Source organism: Pogoniulus pusillus, chromosome 7 (genome assembly GCF_015220805.1).
Source record: "Pogoniulus pusillus isolate bPogPus1 chromosome 7, bPogPus1.pri, whole genome shotgun sequence".
NCBI classification, from domain to species: domain Eukaryota; kingdom Metazoa; phylum Chordata; class Aves; order Piciformes; family Lybiidae; genus Pogoniulus; species Pogoniulus pusillus.
Genome location: NC_087270.1, coordinates 33,862,599 through 33,880,152, shown reverse-complemented (window position 1 = coordinate 33,880,152; position 17,554 = coordinate 33,862,599). Strand labels below are relative to the sequence as shown.

Genomic DNA, 17,554 nt, shown 5'->3' with positions numbered 1-17,554 from the left:
GGGTGGTGAGACACTGGCACAGGTTTCCCAGGGAGGCTGTGGCTGCTTTCTCCTTGGAGGTATTGAAGGCCAGATTGGATAAGGCCTTGAGTGACCTGTTCTAGTGGGAGGGGTCCCTGCCTTTGGAACTGGATGAGCTTTGAGGTCTCTTCCAACCCAAACCATTCCGTGACTCTAAGATTTTCTAGCTGCAAGAGCAGGCATGCCCTTCCCTTTGCCATGTAATTTGTTCTAATTCTGCAGAGATAACCAGTAAAAACTGGAAACTATTCTTAGCATGTGGCCTCTTTGTTTCCTACCTATCTCTTCCCTTAGTTGTAGAATGTCTTTTCCCTATTGTCGTGAAGGGGTTCGTCTGGGTTTTGGGGGAATGAAATATGAGGCCGAATTTTAAAAGGGTTTAAATAGTTTAATATTATATACACCAGGAATCCCCCCCTCCCCAAACTTATTTACAGCTACCCCACACAAGTTCTTTGCATGCGGTTCCGAGATTATATTACAGAATGTCTATGTACAGCAAATTGGGAACTTGGCAGAGGTTTGAGAGGATTTAGGAAGAGAGTCTGTGGCATGAAAGTGCCACTGGTAAGCTATTGAAAGTTTATGCTGGCTTAGATCGAGTTTGCTCACTCACTCACTGGCTGGAGTCAGTTTCGATGGTCCCAAATATCATGGGTTTGAATAGTTCAGCTCAGGGGTTATTGGGGTGCGCTGCCTGGAGCTTCCACGGGCACAGTCAAGCTGGGAGCGGCGGCTGGAGCGGCAGCTGGCCGGGAGTGCCTTGGTCAGTTCCCTGAGCTGGTGCCATGGGCTGGAGTCATGCAGCGGTGGTGGTCCCAAAAGCAGCTGGAAGCGGCTAGCAGCAGCAGGTGGGTGGTAGAGGGTGGCAGGATAGGAGCGAGATGTGAGATGTGAGAAGCGAGATAGCAGAGACACTGAATTGTCCCTTTTATGAGTTTTGACCCCGCGATTGATGGTCCTTGGCCACAATTCTGTCCAATAGGGGCATGGCAACAAGCCAAAACATACCAAATCAGGTGAAGTCCAGGGGTCCAATACCCCCAAATATGGAGAGGGCTCAGGTGGATTCCCCACCCTAGGCGCATGAGCTTATGTAAGGTGTTTACTTCAACCTTCGAGGAGGCAACCCAGACTCGAAGGCACCAAGGCTATTGTGTCCCTTTGTCCCCCTTAACTTGTTTACCCCAAGTATAGGCAGGGTAACACCCTTTGGGGGGACAACATGTCCGGGCATGAATAGGTTTGTAAACATAGTCATTTGAGGCATGTGCAACCCTCCACCACACCTATGGGCAGCATGTTTTTACCTGACTTTCTAATTCTCTACCATTTAGGTCATCTCGCTCTGGCTGGAGGGCTGGACCAGATGATCTTTTGAGGTCCCTTCCAACCCCTGACATTCTCTGATTCTATGATTTAGTGATTTCTTTTTCTTTCTGAGTTATCATCTTTGAGTAAAAAATATGTGACCTTTTTATTTTTATTCTTATTAACAGAAAACACATATTCCAACAAAGGGCTTTTGAAACTGCCTCCATAGCAACCAAGGATTCTTTACAAAAGAGGATGTTTAAGATCTCCTCATTGCTTAACAATGTATTGCAAACCACATCCCCCATTCTAATGAACTACATTTACATTGCACACCCTGCTCTCATCACCCCCACATTAAAATGCTAAAAATGAAAAGTAATAATCTTTAAAACCAGGAAATAGATAAACAAGGCTTGTATTATTTTTAGTTCCTGAGTTTTACCCACTTCTCAGTGGGTCACTCCTTGACTCTTTCTCTAGTTCTCAGCCTTCGCTTCTCTGGTTCATGAGTTCTTTTGCTTTCCTTTCTCCTTTCCAGTCAATCCCAGTTGTCCATCCTATTTGACCCCAACCTTCACTCCTTGCTGTGATAGTTTGAAGCAGGCTAGAATGTTTTGGTGAGAAGAACTAGATTATAGGCTGCAAAAGGAAAACAATGGTGAAATCTACTTCCCTCATAGGCCTGCTGAGATGTATAAAAACATAAGTCAAAACACAGATAAGACACTCAGCACCACTCTCACTGAGGCTGCTGGCTGAGCTGCATCTCTCTAACATCACTCTCCATTTTGGACTAATCCACTTTGCTTCCTAACCCCCTGACTGAACCTCCATTCTTCCTTGGGACTGGGGTAAGGTTGAGAAGGGCAGGGGGAAGGTGAAGGGGTGGTTGAGAGCCCCTCCTGGGGACTCAGGTTTCTGGGAGGGGAGTTGTGTTTCTGTATTACCTTTTACCTTGTATATTTCTGTCTATAACTGTATATACTGTAAATATCTGCTTGTATATTGTGCCAGCTGTAAATATAAGCTTCATTCATATTTCCAGTGCTGGCTGAGTCTAGTCTGGGTGATTTCCAAAGTGTGGGGGGGGGGCAGGGTACACCCAAACCATCACACTTGCCTCTACAATAAATAGAGATCTATCAAATGATCCTGTTTACTCTAGCAGGATCTTCATTCTGGACTCTTCTCACTTAAGCAGTTGAGTTCTTTTTTATTAGTTAAGTTACCTATTGCTTGAAATGCCAGAACATTCTTATTAACTTTTTCTCATTTGTAGTATCACCAGCATGGATTCCACTACAATTTCCTTTACAAATGTCTGGTAGATGGCACTTCATTCCTTACTATTTAATAAACAGAAAAACTATTTGATTATTTTATATTGCAAAATCTATCAGGGCAGGAAGAAAACAGATTAAATAGCTGTAAGCAGGACTCTTTTTCAAACACAGGCATTACAGGCAAGTACATAAACTTTGGCACTTCCAACCATAGCAATTCATAGTTATTAGATGTTGTGCTGAGGGATTTGGTTTAGTCAAGGACTTGTCAGTGTGAAACTAATGATTGGACTCGATGATCTTGAAGGTCTTTTCCAATCTAAAAAATTATGTGATTCTGTATTTTTTCTCTCTCCATTCCCTTTACCTCCTGTGACATGGGCCACTGAGGCTTACTTGGATATCTTTTTGGGGGGATTTGCAAAAGTCTTCTTTTTATATGCTCCTCTTACCACATCTTAACAGATGTGAGCACTAAACACGCACACATAAAACAGTGATTGCGTGGTTCAAATGGGAATATCTAAGAGAATTGCATGGGGATTAATAAAGAAAATGGGCTGTAATGATATGGGTCTTGCCAACATGACAAAATAAGTGGAAAAAATACTAATGCATTATTGCAAAATAAATATCCTTTACATCCATCAAAACACAGCTTTGCAGAACACCCAGGTAATATCAATAAATTGCCAACAGTAGCAGTGTCCAAAAATATTGGCTGAGAATTAGAATTAACATCTAACACAGACCAGATGTTAGCCCAGAAGAGCATTGGACGTATTAACATCAATGGGCTTCCGCATGGAACAGTAACCATTTTTCATTAACAACAAAGAAAGTTGTCACTGAGCTGTGCTTATGGTGCTAACTGATACTTCCATGTTGGGCCTTCTTCATAGGGGGTTAAAGCAGGATACAGGATACAACAGATTTCCAGAGGAAATTAATTAATTCAAACCATTTACAGCATGTTGACGAGGTTAGGTTTACAATGTGGTCGCTCAGCTTAGATGAAAACACACACAGGTTTGGCTGACTCCAGGATTTAGGAAAGGAGGGAAGAAAAACAAGAATGAAAGACCTTCAAATGTCAACAGTTTTTTGTTTGTTGGTTTAGTTGTGTGATGGTTTGGGTGTTCCCCGCCCCCCCCCCCCCCCTCCCCACTTTAGAAATCACCCAGACTAGACTCAGCTGGCTCTGGAAATATGAATGAAGCTTATATTTACAGCTGGCACAATATACAAGCAGATATTTACAGTATATACAGTTATAGACAGAAATATACAAGGTAAAAGGTAATACAGAAACACAACAGCCCTCCCAGAAACCTGAGTCCCCAGGAGGGGCTCCCAACTGCCCATTCACCTTCCCCCTGCCCCTCTCAACCTTACCCCAGTCCCAAGGAAGAATGGAGGTTCAGCCAGGGGGTAGGAAGCAAAGTGGATTAGCCCTAAATGGAGAGTGATGTTAGAGAGGTGCAGCTGAGCCAGCAGCCCAAGTGAGAGTGATGCCAAGTGTGTTATCTAATGTTTTTATTTCTTGTTCCTATACTTCTCAGCAAGACTGTGAGCAAAGTAGACATCAGCATTGTTTTCCTTTCACAGCCTGTAATCTAGTTCTTCTCACCAAAACATTCTAGCCTGCCTCAAACTAGCACAAATAGTTTTCTTTCCCTTAGCAAAGGAAGACATTCTTCTCCATACATATGTGTTTGTATATTACCAAGTTGGAGAGTAACTTTTTCAGCTCTTCTTGAGAACAGCCTGCTCAAAATGTCCCAAATGCTAGAGTGAGGAAATAATAGGTATTCTGTCATTCCAAACATTTTTCACATTTTGAAGATTTATAATCTTTGAATTCTGCTTCCTCCATGTGACTTAAGCAAACCTCAGTGAGGACACTCTCATGTCATATGTAAAGTCATTTCAACCAATGGGACAAAGCTAATACTACAGAGTGGGAGTGGATTTTCCTTTTCAGTATCTTGAAGATCTTTCAAAGGATTTTGATGGCAGAAAGAGGAATGAATGCCATCTTTTGATTGCTGCATGCTCTTTAAACAGTCATCAGTCTTTCCACAAAAGAAACTAAATGTGTGAGTAGGTGACTATACAACTGTTTTGATCCTGTGAAAGATGCCTGTGCTATGTGTTCTCTTAGCCCACAGGATCACAGGATGTTAGGGGTTGGAAGGGACCCAAGGAGATCATCCAGTCCAACCCCCCCTGCCAGAGCAGGACAATACTATCTAAGACAGATCACAGAAGAACACATCCAGACAGGCCTTGAAAGTCTCCATACAAGGAGACCCCACAACCTCTCTGAGGAGTCTGGTTCCAGTGCTCTGTGACCCTTACAGTAAAGAAGTTCCCCCTTGTGTCGAGATGCAAGCTCTTTTTGCTGTCCAGTATCACACACGGCTAGGGTATCACCTAAGTAGCAGCTACAAAGCCTCACTCACACAGTTAAAAACCTATTGTTTCTTCTCTCACTTTATCTGTGGGAGCTTTGGACTAGATTTACTCACAGTTGGATGGTTTTAAACCTGTTTTTCCTCTCCAGTCTTTTTCTCACAGATACTCTGTATTCTTGTCTTTGTGCCTGTCTAAATAGCCATCTATATATCCATGCATCCACATAGTTTCCATTACTTTGGCACTTAAACAAATGTCCATAGTGGAAGTAATTACTGATTTTTTTAGAGATCATGTTCAAACTGGAGAAAAGGACTTTGGGGTGAGGATTTTTTTCTGAGTATTGAGTAAAAGTTGTTAAGGAGTGGAACTTTGTGACATCTTCTCAGCTCTTCATCTCCCATCCAAATCAGAGATGTCTTCATTCTCAGAATTCACTTCCTTCTTCCTAGGATTCTACTGTTAGGATACATGGAGCAAAGAACTGAATCACTTTGAGGATGAAGGCCATCACTTTGGAATAAAACCTAGGAACTGGTAAGCCTTCATGAATCCATAGAGGCTGAGTCATGGAAAACCAGAAAACATGACAAAAAATCTATGCTAGGGACTACTGCTTTGTGCTGCTGGGAAAAAAATGCTGAATAGATAAGAAGTCACTGTCTCCCTCTGAGAAGGAAGGTGAAAACATGGACTCAGATGGTGTTTTGATTAGACTATCTGGGTGTGGGCAAGTCTGGGGAAAGCAAAGATATATCCTGCAGGTGAAGGTGCTGCTGAACATATGCTGTCATTGGAGGGGGGGCAATGTTCAGACTTTTACAGCTAGATCTAGCTTGTGATAAATAAGAAAAGAAGTGAGGCTAGTATTACATAGCAAATACCACACTTGAGTATTTTATCAGTGTTTCATAGTCATGAAGAATATATTCCATTTTGGACTAAAGGGTCTGCTGGGGATTAGGAAACGTGAAGATTTTGTGATAATTGGAAGGAAAGAATAAAGATTTTTTTAATTAAAGGTGCAAAAGATACAAGACAAGAAAATCTGAACACATTGTATAAGAGAATTCAAGTTCAAAATGTTTCAGAAAATTAGAGAATTGTAGAATTATGCAAATTGAAAGGAGTTTAAGGAAAACTCTGGCTCATTGTGCAGTGAATTATAACATTAGATCAAGGTTATCAGGGGCTTGCAAGATCTACACAGAGGGAAAAATGCAGTTCTATCAAGATGCACACAAAATTCTTCTCTGCAGATACCAACTGAAGAATGTTTAACTAAAAACAGAAAGACTTGAGAGTTACTGTGGCTCATAAGCTGGGCATGAGTCAAGAGTGTTCTCAGAGAATCACAGAAACACAGAATGTTAGGCACTGGAAGGGATCTTGAAAGATCATCTAGTTCAACCCCCCTGCCAGAGAAGGAACACATCTTTTCTTTTTAATTTTTAAATCCCACTTCTCCCCTACTCCCTTCTTTCCTCTCGATCTCCTGTTTCCCCCCATCTTCCACCTTTTCTTTCCATCTCCTTCCTTTCCTCTCCATTTTCCTCTTTTCCTTCCCATCTCCATCTTTTTCTCTCTATCCTTCTCTCCATCACCCTCCTTTCATCACCTCTTCCACCACATCTGCCTCCTTCCTACCCCACACTTCATTTTCCCCTTTTTTCTCCCAAACCCAGAGCACCTGGGATCTGTTTGAGTCTCCTCCCACCCCAGGTGTGATCACTTTGCCCTCCCCGCCCACTCCCCTTTATAATCGGCTCCAGGAAAGGCAGAAGCCCCAAGCTTGCCCAACTGGGCAGAAGGATCCTCCTCCTGTTCATCACTGGTGAGTGACCATGGTGCACACTGGGTGAATGGTGGAGGTGACAAAGGCCGGGGGGCCTGGTGGCCCCCCGGTTAGGTAGGAATAGACTTGACAATTACTCGCATTGTACATGGTTGCTGGCTGGGGTCCTTTCACTTGGGTTGAGCTCCTCTGTGTTCAGCTGCTTCTTTCTGCTCACATATGATGAATTTAAATACTTAGCTGAACTAGAAGCTCATGAGGGGGTAGTGTTGTGTTGTCATATAATTGTTGTGGTTGGAAAAGCCTTCTAAGATCATCAAGCCCACTCTTCAACCCAACACCACCATGGCTGTTAAACCATGTTCCAAAATGCTGTGACCACATCTCCAGGGATGATGACTCCACCTCCCTGGACAGCCTGTTCCAATGTCTGACCACTTTTACAGCAGAGAAATTGTTTATTGTGTCCAGCCTAAACTTCCTGGGCACAATTTCAGGCCTTTTTTTTTTCATTCTCTCACCTGATACTATGAATAAGAGGCCAAGCCCCACCTCACTGCAATCTTTTTTTCAGAGAGTTGTAGAGAGCAATGAGGCTGCCCCTCAGCCTCTTCCAGATTAAACACCCCCAGTTTCCTCAGCCACTACTCATCAGCCCTGTTCTTCAGAGCCTTCACCAGCTTCATTGCCTGCACATACTCCAGCCCTTCAACATCCTTCTTGGCATGAGTGCCTCTAAACTGGATTCAGGATTTGAGGTGTGGCCTCAGCAGTGCCCAGTACCAGGGGCACCATCCCTTCCCTGCTGCTTCTGGCTACACCTCACTGACCCAGGCCGGTTTCATGGAAGGTGTTAGAGATGAGCCTGGAAATGCCTGCTTAGCACCTTTTCTTAGCACAAACAGCTCACAGGGCTGTTTTGAGTACTGCCCACAGAGCTTAAAGGTGGACAGTTTTTAGATTCACAGAATTAACCAGGTTAGAAAAGACCCTCGAGATGATCAAGTCCAACCTCACACCTTCTAATTAGCTAAACCATGGCACTAAGTGCCTCATCCAGCCTCCTTTCAAACACCTCTAGGGATGGTGACTCCCATCACCTCTGCAGGCAGCCCATTCCAATGGGCAATCACTCTTGCTGTGAAGAACTTCTTCCTGCCCTGGTGCAGCTTGAGACTCTGTCCCCTTGTTCTATTGCTGGTTGCCTGGGAGAAGAGACCGACCCCCACCTGGCTACAGCCTCCCTTCAGGTAGTTGCAGAGAGCAAGATCTTTCCTGGGCTAAACACCCCCACCTCCCTCAGCCACTCCTCACAGGGCTGTGCTCCAGCCCCTTCACCAGCCTTGTTGCCCTTCTCTGGATATGTTCAAGCATTTCAACATCTGGGCACAGTACTCAAGATGTGGCCTGACCAGTGCTGAGTACAGGGGCAGAAGGACCTCCCTGGTCCTGCTGGTCACACTATTCCTGACACAGGCCAGGATGCCATTGGCCTTCTTGGCCACCTGGGCACACTGCTGGCTCATGTTCAGTTGGCTATCAAGCAGCACACTCAGGTCCCTCTCTGCCTGGCTGCCCTCCAGCCACTCTGTCCTCAGCCTCTAGCTCTGCTTGGGGTTGTTGTGGCCAAAGTGTAGAAACCTGCACTTGGCCTTGTTAAATCTTGTCCCATTGGACCGAGCCCATCTATCCAGCCTGTCCAGGTCCCTCTACAGAGCCCTCTTACCCTCTACCAGATCAGCACATGCTCCCAGCTTGGTGTCATTTGCAAACTTACTGATGGTTGACTCAATCTCCTCATCCAGATAATTAATGAAGCCATTAAACAGAAGTGGGCCCCACACTGATCCCTGGGAGACACCACTAGTGACTGGCTGCCAACTGGATGTGGCACTATTTGCTACCACTCTCTGGCCATCAGCCAGTTCTTTTTTGATAAAGGTAAACAGAAGTGTTATCTCTAATCCAGCTGAAGTATTTGCTGCATTTGGCACAAGCAGGGTGTCAGCTGGAGCACTGATGTCTGATTTTGTGTACAGTTCAAGAGTGATGTGGAACAACTGAATAATGTTTTGTGATTACCACAAGGGTTTCTAATTAGCACAAGAGAGATTAGATCATATGACAGGAAAAATCTTTGAACAGAAAGGTTGCTGCCACACTAGAATGTGTTCCCAGGTGGATTATAAAGTTTATGTCACTAGAGGTTACTGAAAAACAAGTTGGACAAGAACCTGTTAGGAAGGACATGGAAATATCTGATCTTTTTGGGCCTGTTTAGGTGGTCTCCTACCTGTGATGTCTAATTCTGTTGTTCATATTTAGTGAAGACTGTGATACTGCACTTGGAGACAACAACCAGGTTAGTTCTTTCTGACTGGCATAGAGTTGCTGCTCATATGTAGATGGTGCCTGCTCTGCTGAGGTCCTAATGAGCTGAATTTGCTGAGATCCATTATCCAAACAATGTCAGCTCATTGTCCTTTAATTCAGAAGTTTTAAAATGCTCATGTGAACATCTCTGCAAGCAAATCAAAGTGGGGGTAATAATTTCTGCAAGAGAGGAAGTAATGACTAGCTGGATGCGGCTAGTATGTAGCAATCTCTTCTTATGGAATACCTTTTTGAGTAGTGCACATCTGTATGCACTCTTAATGATTGCTTACAGCTTTTATATACACTTCAGCACACTGCTATAAAGTAATTTGATATCTTGTAATGATAAAAACAAAGCCAAAATCCTTTCTGACAGTAGGCAGCTTGCTTCAGTAAAAATCAAACATCATCCCATCATCAATGTTATAACATTCACTGCCTAAGGGTTAGAATTAGACCTGAAGCACAGAAAAATGCAGCACACATTTTCTAAGTGTAGTGAAGGGGTAATTAATTATTGTGAGATTATATTTTCTCAAAATTAATACTGTTTATTAATTTTGATATTCAGAACTCTCACCACCCCCAACCACTAATTTTAATAATAATCAGTTATTTCCATGGAAACATACAGAGGAGTAACTAGAGCTGGTAGTAACTAGCAAAAATATAAACATTAATTGACCTCAATTGAACTGGAAGAGAAGGTTCCTGCAGTCAATATACTTCTTGTCCACTAGATGGACTCAAGGCGCTCCTCTCTGCTTATGGCAGAAGGCAGTAGAGAATTACAAGGAGGTTTTAAGTATTTACTCACAAAACTATCTCTCAGCTTGCAGGGCTAGATACATCTCAGACAGCACAAAATGCTTTCAGGGAATTCTGTTACTGTCTTGTCAGCTGCTGAGACTTCTGATTTTTCCCAGGCTTCTGGGGAAAGAAGGCAGACAATCTCCAACTTTATCTCTTGGCTCCTCTGTACGATCTGTGTATCTCCAGGACTTCTTGTCGTGGCAGGAGACTTTCAGGTATAGGCAGAATGTCTTGCAATGTGCAGCCTCAGCAGAATGTCACACTGGCTATGCAGACCTATCACATGCAGGCATTTAGAGCCTTTTCCTGGTGAATTCAAGGCAGTGGAGTTTCCAGGCAATTCAGGATGCGCTGAGGCAGTAAGCAATAACAGCAGGCACGAATACAATGGCAAAAGCACATTACATTACCTGCTCAACTCGATATACAGCCTGAGGCTCATGGGCTTTTGGACACAGAGGAGCCCATCAGAATGGCAGTTAGCCAAGCTTGACCATATTAGGTGAAACCATAGGCTTGCTTTGCCCAAATTTGAGAAAAGCATAGGCCTTGCACAAGGCAGGCACAAGCTAAGTGTGTGTACCTTGTTTACCACAAGGTGCAAACAAGTCTGGGCAAGCTAGAGTGCTTGGACTCAGTAGCTCCAGATTCTTTGTCCTCTTTGCTGCTGTTTCTTCTCCCCAAAACAGAAGGAGAGCAGAAAAACATGCTTAGGCAAGTCAGTGCATGTATAAGCCTATTTTTGGCCTATCAGGCCTACCACAACACTTAGGTTTACATGTCAAAGCAAAATTTTTATTTCTGGAACTTCAAATCTTCAATTCTTTTTTTTCTTGCTTACTTTCCTTTACCCTATGCAGAAATGATGCTTACTAGCAGCTAACATGGCTTTTTTCAGAGCTGGGAATTCGGGGTTCCCCTCTAAGGGCAATAGTTGACTTCATCAGGGGTTGGGCCAAATGACTAATATCTTTATATCTTTTCCAGAGCTTTTAAATCTTCAATATAACTTATTTTAGAGGAAGGATGATATGAATTGTCTTAGAAAGCAGATGTTACTTGTGCTGTTTTCCCGCTCAAACACAGCAGTAAGCACTGCTGCCTACTAAAATCTCAGCTTTAGTTGGTGCCATCCAAGATCTCCAGCTGTAATGCTAGCCCAATCTTCCAGATCACTACCAACCCTATTTTGTTGTTTAAGACATCATCCTCAATGAGATAAATATAAATTAAATTCATACTCCTTCCTCTGATTTCACCTTGTTCATCACTTAGTTTCTGTAACCTCAAACCACCTGTATGTATAGACTGATTTTGGAATATATGTAAAGAAACCAAGGATAACTGAAAAGAAAAAGGAAGGGAAATAGTGTTGGAGGCAGTGATAAAAGTGAGACTGTGTTAATACTACTTTTAAGTTTTTTAATTGTTTTCATTGTATTGTTATTGAATTAACTTCATTGCTGTTGAAATTGTTAAAAACACTTCATGGCTATTACTCTTGGCCATTACATGTACATCACAGTATCATTAGGGTTGGAAGAGACCTCACAGATCATCAAGTCCAACCCTTTACCACAGAGCTCAAGGCTAGACCATGACACCAAGTGCCACGTCCAACCTTGCCTTGAAGTGCCCCAGAAACGGCGACTCCACCACCTCCCCAGGCAGCCCATTCCAGTGTCCAATGACTCTCTCAGTGAAGAACTTCCTCCTCACCTCAAGCCTAAATCTCCCCTGGCGCAGCCTGAGGCTGTGTCCTCTACCTGTAGCCAGATCTGGGAAACATAATGTCTGACAGTAGCAATGAAAGGATCTTTAACTTATTTTTTATTGTAGTGACTGTTTGTTAAAATGAAGACTTCAAAATTATTTCTACAGTTATAAATGAAGTGAGTTTCCTGAATTTATTAATTTTTTATTAAAAGCAGTTTCAATCCTCATTGAACATAAATAAGCAAAACAATGTTGACAAAAATTATCTTAAACAAAACACATAGAACCAATTACAAGACATAATGCAGATGCTTCAAACTTACAACATACTCTGTTCAACATTAAAGAGGTTGAGTACTACTTTTCTCTGAAACAAACATAGAACATTATCATCCAGTGAATAAAATTTGCATTTCAACAAATAGGAATATGGGACAAGTCCAAAAGGAAATAAGCTTAACCTAAGCAACTTTCAATTTCTTTTATCTTATGGTGAAATGTAAACATGGAGAAGTTACACCCGACATTAAAGCTCACTACAGCCAAACTGTACTGCTACAATGAATAATCCTAGAAGCAACCAGGTTAGAGGAGACCCCCAAGATCATCCAGTCCAACCTATCCCCCCCAGAACAAGGGGACACAGTCTTAAGCTGTGCCAGGGGAAGTATAGACTGGACGTTAGGAGGAAGTTCTTGCCAGAGAGTGATTGGCATTGGAATGGGCTGCCCAGGGAGGTAGTGGAGTCACTGTCTCTGGAGGTGTTCAAGAAAAGCCTGGATGGGGCACTTAGTGCCATGGTCTAGTTGAGTGGATAGGGCTGGGTGCTATTTTGGACTAGGCGACCTTGGAGGTCTCTTCCAACCTGATTGATTTTATGACTCATGTGTCATCGATTTCCTCCTATGTTCCATGAAGGAACACTTAGTACAAAAATATGTAGTTTTCATAGGTAAGCCTCATTAGTTTATTAGTCAAAGCTCACAACTTTATTTTTTATACAGAGTAAATAAAATTAGGCAGAGTAGAAACATGAGAAGCTATGATACATATCTCATATTATCACAGATGTTTTAAACAGTACTTCTTTCTTTTTCAGCCAGTCTAGTTTTGTCCACCTTCAGTTTTCCTAACATCTGTGTTCTGTTCTGCCATTATAATTTCAAGTATCACACCATGCAGGAGGTTTGTTTCCCTCACTTAGAAATGTACTGGCAATCTGGTGTCTTGACCAGATGGGTATTTTTTTGACATTTCTGGTGTGGGAGATATAGCAGCTAGTTTTAGCTATCAAGGATGTAAACATTTATGTCTCAGCTAGTCAGCTTTACTTCCTTCATGGTCAATGGGAAGAAAATTTGGCAGACTTACTGTGTTTAATCTCAGTGTAAAGGAGACCAGATGAGTCCACATCCCTCCAACGACAAATTCAAAGACCTTATTGGGTATAGATGTTTCCATTTTATGTTGAAACTTAGTGGATGTAATTATACTGTACACGTTTAGGATATCTCATTTATCTAAACAGGCAATGCTTTCCCAAACTGCTCTTCTGAACAGTACCCTGGATTCCTCTAATGCAATGCCTCAAATACAGTTTTATTATGTTTATGAATGGTGCTGTTGGAGACAATGTTTAATAAAAAAATCGTGGGCGAATTCAAGGTGGCCATAAACTGCAAAACTATTCCTGTCCTTAGCTTGATGGTAGTGTAGACTGCCCTTGCACACAACTCAGCAAACATATCAATATGTATGTTGTTAAAACAAGAATGTATCAGCTGATATCTCCAAATTAAGGAAGATGAAAGAGATGAAGACAGAGTTTCACTCATAAATGAATTTTGAAACTCTCCTGAAACTGACAGCTTTACATTAACATAAAATGAATGTAGTAGATCAAATTAGCTCTTCTGTCAATACTAGAATGTTATTAGATGATTATAAAACAATGTATCATCAGATTTCACTAGATCATTGTGAGTAAGTGAGAGAATGTTTGAGAATTATGAAGGACAAAGCTGTGTGTTTTTTCAGAGGGTGTAGAATGAATTACTAAACAATTACACACTGAGTTTTGCAAATATATCAAATTAGGCTAAGATGGTCTTTGATACTGATTTCACCACTTTGTATCTTAATCTGGTTAACATCCTGGAGATGTCATCCTATAAGAACATGATAAAAATACAAGTCAATACAGAAAGAGAGTTGATGGTGTTATAACCAGGACTGTGCATATACCTGTATGAAGCACAGGAATATTACACATTCTATTGTACCTCTAGAAATTAGAAGCTGATCCATTTTTCAAGCATCGTTGGAATGGCTGATACTATATTCACCAGTTCTCTGCTGGTTCTGGATTTCTGTGTTCTAAGGAAATATCTTTTCCATTTCCCATAATGTATTTCAGCTTTGTGAGCTAACCATACCCTATATTTTCGTGCTGAAGCAATGACTATTCCTTTAGTTAAAATTTTTATTGATGACCTTGAAGTTGCCAGAAATAAAAAGGATAAAGTTCTTAAGTGTCCTTTGTATAGGAAGATTTCCATGGCAGGAAGAAATGATGTAGTGCATTTCTTATACAACACAGTATTAATAAAACCTGCTTGTTTTTATTTCTCTTTTTTTTATTTAAGAGGAACTGGGTTTTGGAACAATATAACTACTATAACTGCATTCCTTTACCATAGAAAAGTATTGTGCACATAGATTAAATGAGTGCTGTTCAACCAAAGAGTAGAGAAATTATATCTTTCATTGGCAGTAAAAGTTTGCATCTGAAACCTGATGGTTCTGTGGATCAGGGGAGGAACCAGTGTAAAAAATACATGTACACCACTCAGTTTCCAGCTCTTGCTCACTACTGAGTATACAAAATGACAGAAAGCACTTTGTGCTAGTTTGAGGCTAGCTAGAATGGTTTGTTGAGAAGAATTAGATTACAGGCTGTGAAAAGGAAATGATGGTGGTGTCTACTTCACTCATAGGCTTGCTGAGATATATAAGAACAAGAACACAAACATATAGATAAGGGTGTCACTCTGAGTCTCTTTGTGGGCTTTGGGCTGAACTTCTCTTTCTAACCTGCCATCTGCCTAACTAATCCATATGCTTCCTAATCCCCCTGGCCGACCCTCTAAACTTACCTTGAATATAAGGCAAGATTTGGGGTAAGGTAGAGGGGTGGAAGGAAGACGGAAGAGTGGTTGGGAGCCCCTCCTGGGGATTCTGGTTTTCTGGGAGGGCTGTTGTGTTTCTGGATTACTTTTTAACTTGTATATTTCTGTGTGTATTGTAAATATCTGCTTGTATATTGTGCTAAGCTGTAGATATAAAACTTCATTTAATTTCCAGAGCTGCTCAGTCTAGTCTGGGTGATTTTTCTTCAGTGTGGGGGGAGTGGGAAACACCCAAACCATCACACACTTTTACATGCAAATTTTAAATTCTAAGTTACCTTATCATGTGAGAATCATTGCTGTCCCAGCAGGTAGGAAGGATTTAGGCATCACTGGAATGTGAAAACAAAAGTTTCCAGACCTGCTACTGTCAGGTAGATTAATATTTGGCCTGAAACCTTCACAGTACTCCTTGCACTTACTGTAAACCCTATAGTATCAGTGATCATACTGAGATAGCTTGGCCTGAGATGTCAATGGCTGAACTGTTGTAGTGAAAGCCCTCTGGAAAGAAAAAAAAAAAATCACCCCCCTTTTCAAAGCAGCCAGTCTATCTTGCTTGGAAAACAGATTTAGGGAAGGAAATTACATATCTTATATTGAAAATGTACCTTAATGGCTACCTCAGAGTGGGCACAGAAAACTTAGACATTGTTAGAGAAATAACAAACTCTAGGCTTCTGCAGCATTTACTGCTTCACAAGACTGTACTCAGGAAACGTATCAGAAACACTAAAATTCATGGAGTCAACCAGGTTGGAAGAGACCTCCAAGATCAGCCAGTCAAACCTATCACCCAGCCCTATCCAGTCAACTAGACCATGGCACTAAGTGCCTCATCCAGGCTTTTCTTAAACACCTCCAGGGACAGTGACTCCACCACCTCCCTGGGCAGCCCATTCCAATGCCAATCACTCTCTCTGGGAAGAACTTCCTCCTAACATCCAGCCTAGACCTCCCCTGGCACAACTTGAGACTGTGTCCCCTTGTTCTGTTGCTTGTTGCCTGGCAGAGACCAACACCTCCCTTCAGGTAGTTGTAGACAGCAATGAGGTCACCCCTGAGCCTCTTCTTTTCCAAGTTAAACACCCACAGCTCCCTCATCCTCTCCTCACAAGGCTGTGTTCCAGGCCCCTCACCAGCTTCATTGCCCTTCTCTGGATGCATTCCAGTATCTCAACATCTCTCTTGAATTGGGGAGTCCAGAGCTGGACACAGTAAGATGATGGTAGAGGCGTGACAAATGTTTACAAATTGAAGTGAGAGCTGGATGGTTAATGGCAAAAAAACCAAGAAGCTTGAGACTGAGACACTTAGGAAGTGTAAAAACACTTCTAAACAACCCCAGCTCCCTCAGCCTCTCCTCATAGGCTTTGTGTTCCAGGCCTTTGACATGTGTGCAACTGATGAAATCTGGGCTCAGTTTAACTTAGGGGACAAAGGCTGTGGCCTGCACGTGCTCTGTTTTCCCTCTTGTAGAACAGAAGAACTATACTATATTTAAAGTATTGTACTTTTGTTGTGTTTTTTTGGTGTGTATATCTTGTGTGCTTATCATATTCTTAAGGGGTGTTCTTGTTTTGTAGGGCCAGCATTCAACATCATATGTGGCTACCCCTTGTATTTCATTTCACATAAAGAGGCATCTAAAGTCTGCAGAGGATGCCACATCACGAGACTCTTATATTGTGGTTGCACCTGCCAGCAGCACTCATATGTAGCCTTCCTGGACTGAGATTGTTACAACTTTACCTCTTACAAAGAGTTTTGTGTAATCAGAGTGGACTAATAATGAGCGTAGGAATTAATGTGATAATAGTCTAATCTCTCCCTGTGGTATGCTACTGTCAGCTACTAAAGATGGTGGTGGCCTTATTTCCCTAGGAAGATGTATCTGACACTGCCTGTCAAAGATCAAAGCTAAACTCTAATAAAGATGTTGCACTGAAGTAAATTCAGTTTGCTAACAAAGTGGCCATCCTGGGTTACATTTTCTTTTCTTTTTGTCACTTTTTACTTAAGATACTTAACTAAACAGAACAGAGAGCAGCAATCACAGAATAATAGAATAGTCTCTGTTGGAAGGGATCACTGAAAGCCTTCTAGTCCAACCCCTTCTGCAGTAAGCAGGGACATCCTCAACTAGACCAGGGGTTGCCCAGAGCCCCATTGAACCTTGCTTGGAATGTCTAGGGATGAGCCCTCAACTGCCTCCCTGGGCAACCTCTTCCAGCATTCCCTCACCATCATAGTAATGAACCTGTTCCTTACATTCAGTTCAGAATAGGACATGTTAGTAACTGAAAGCTAGTCCAAAATATGTTTTTAGTATCCTGAATTAAGTACCTGGTTTTGATGCTTTAACACTTCACTGAAAATTGCAGTCCATGCAACTGGTCTGCCAGTCATTTTACAAGAATGTCATAGAAGCCATACATAAGGGACCTAGAAATGGCATCTACTGGAAGTAGTCAACTAAATGTCTCTAGGGCTCACTCTCTGGCCCGAGGGCAACTGGCATAGCCTGGTCATATCCATGCAGTTGAATTCTCTTTGCTTCTAGAGCAGAGTAGCTTTATATAAAACATTATCAGAAGTAATCCTTATCATGTGGTAACCCCAAACTG

General features: G+C 42.1%; 1 long non-coding RNA gene across 2 annotated transcripts; it reads left to right on the top strand.

Moving 5' to 3' along the window:
• Positions 1-6,812: 6,812 nt before the first annotated feature.
• LOC135177154 (uncharacterized) lies at positions 6,813-16,898 on the top strand. 2 transcript variants are annotated; one of them, XR_010302958.1, is made up of 4 exons: positions 6,813-6,873; positions 8,640-8,775; positions 9,116-9,196; positions 16,514-16,898. It is a non-coding gene; the product is annotated as an uncharacterized LOC135177154 (long non-coding RNA). The 2 variants fall into 2 exon arrangements; XR_010302959.1 differs by lacking the exon at positions 8,640-8,775 and having other exon boundaries at positions 6,817-6,873.
• The last annotated feature ends 656 nt before the right edge of the window (positions 16,899-17,554 follow it).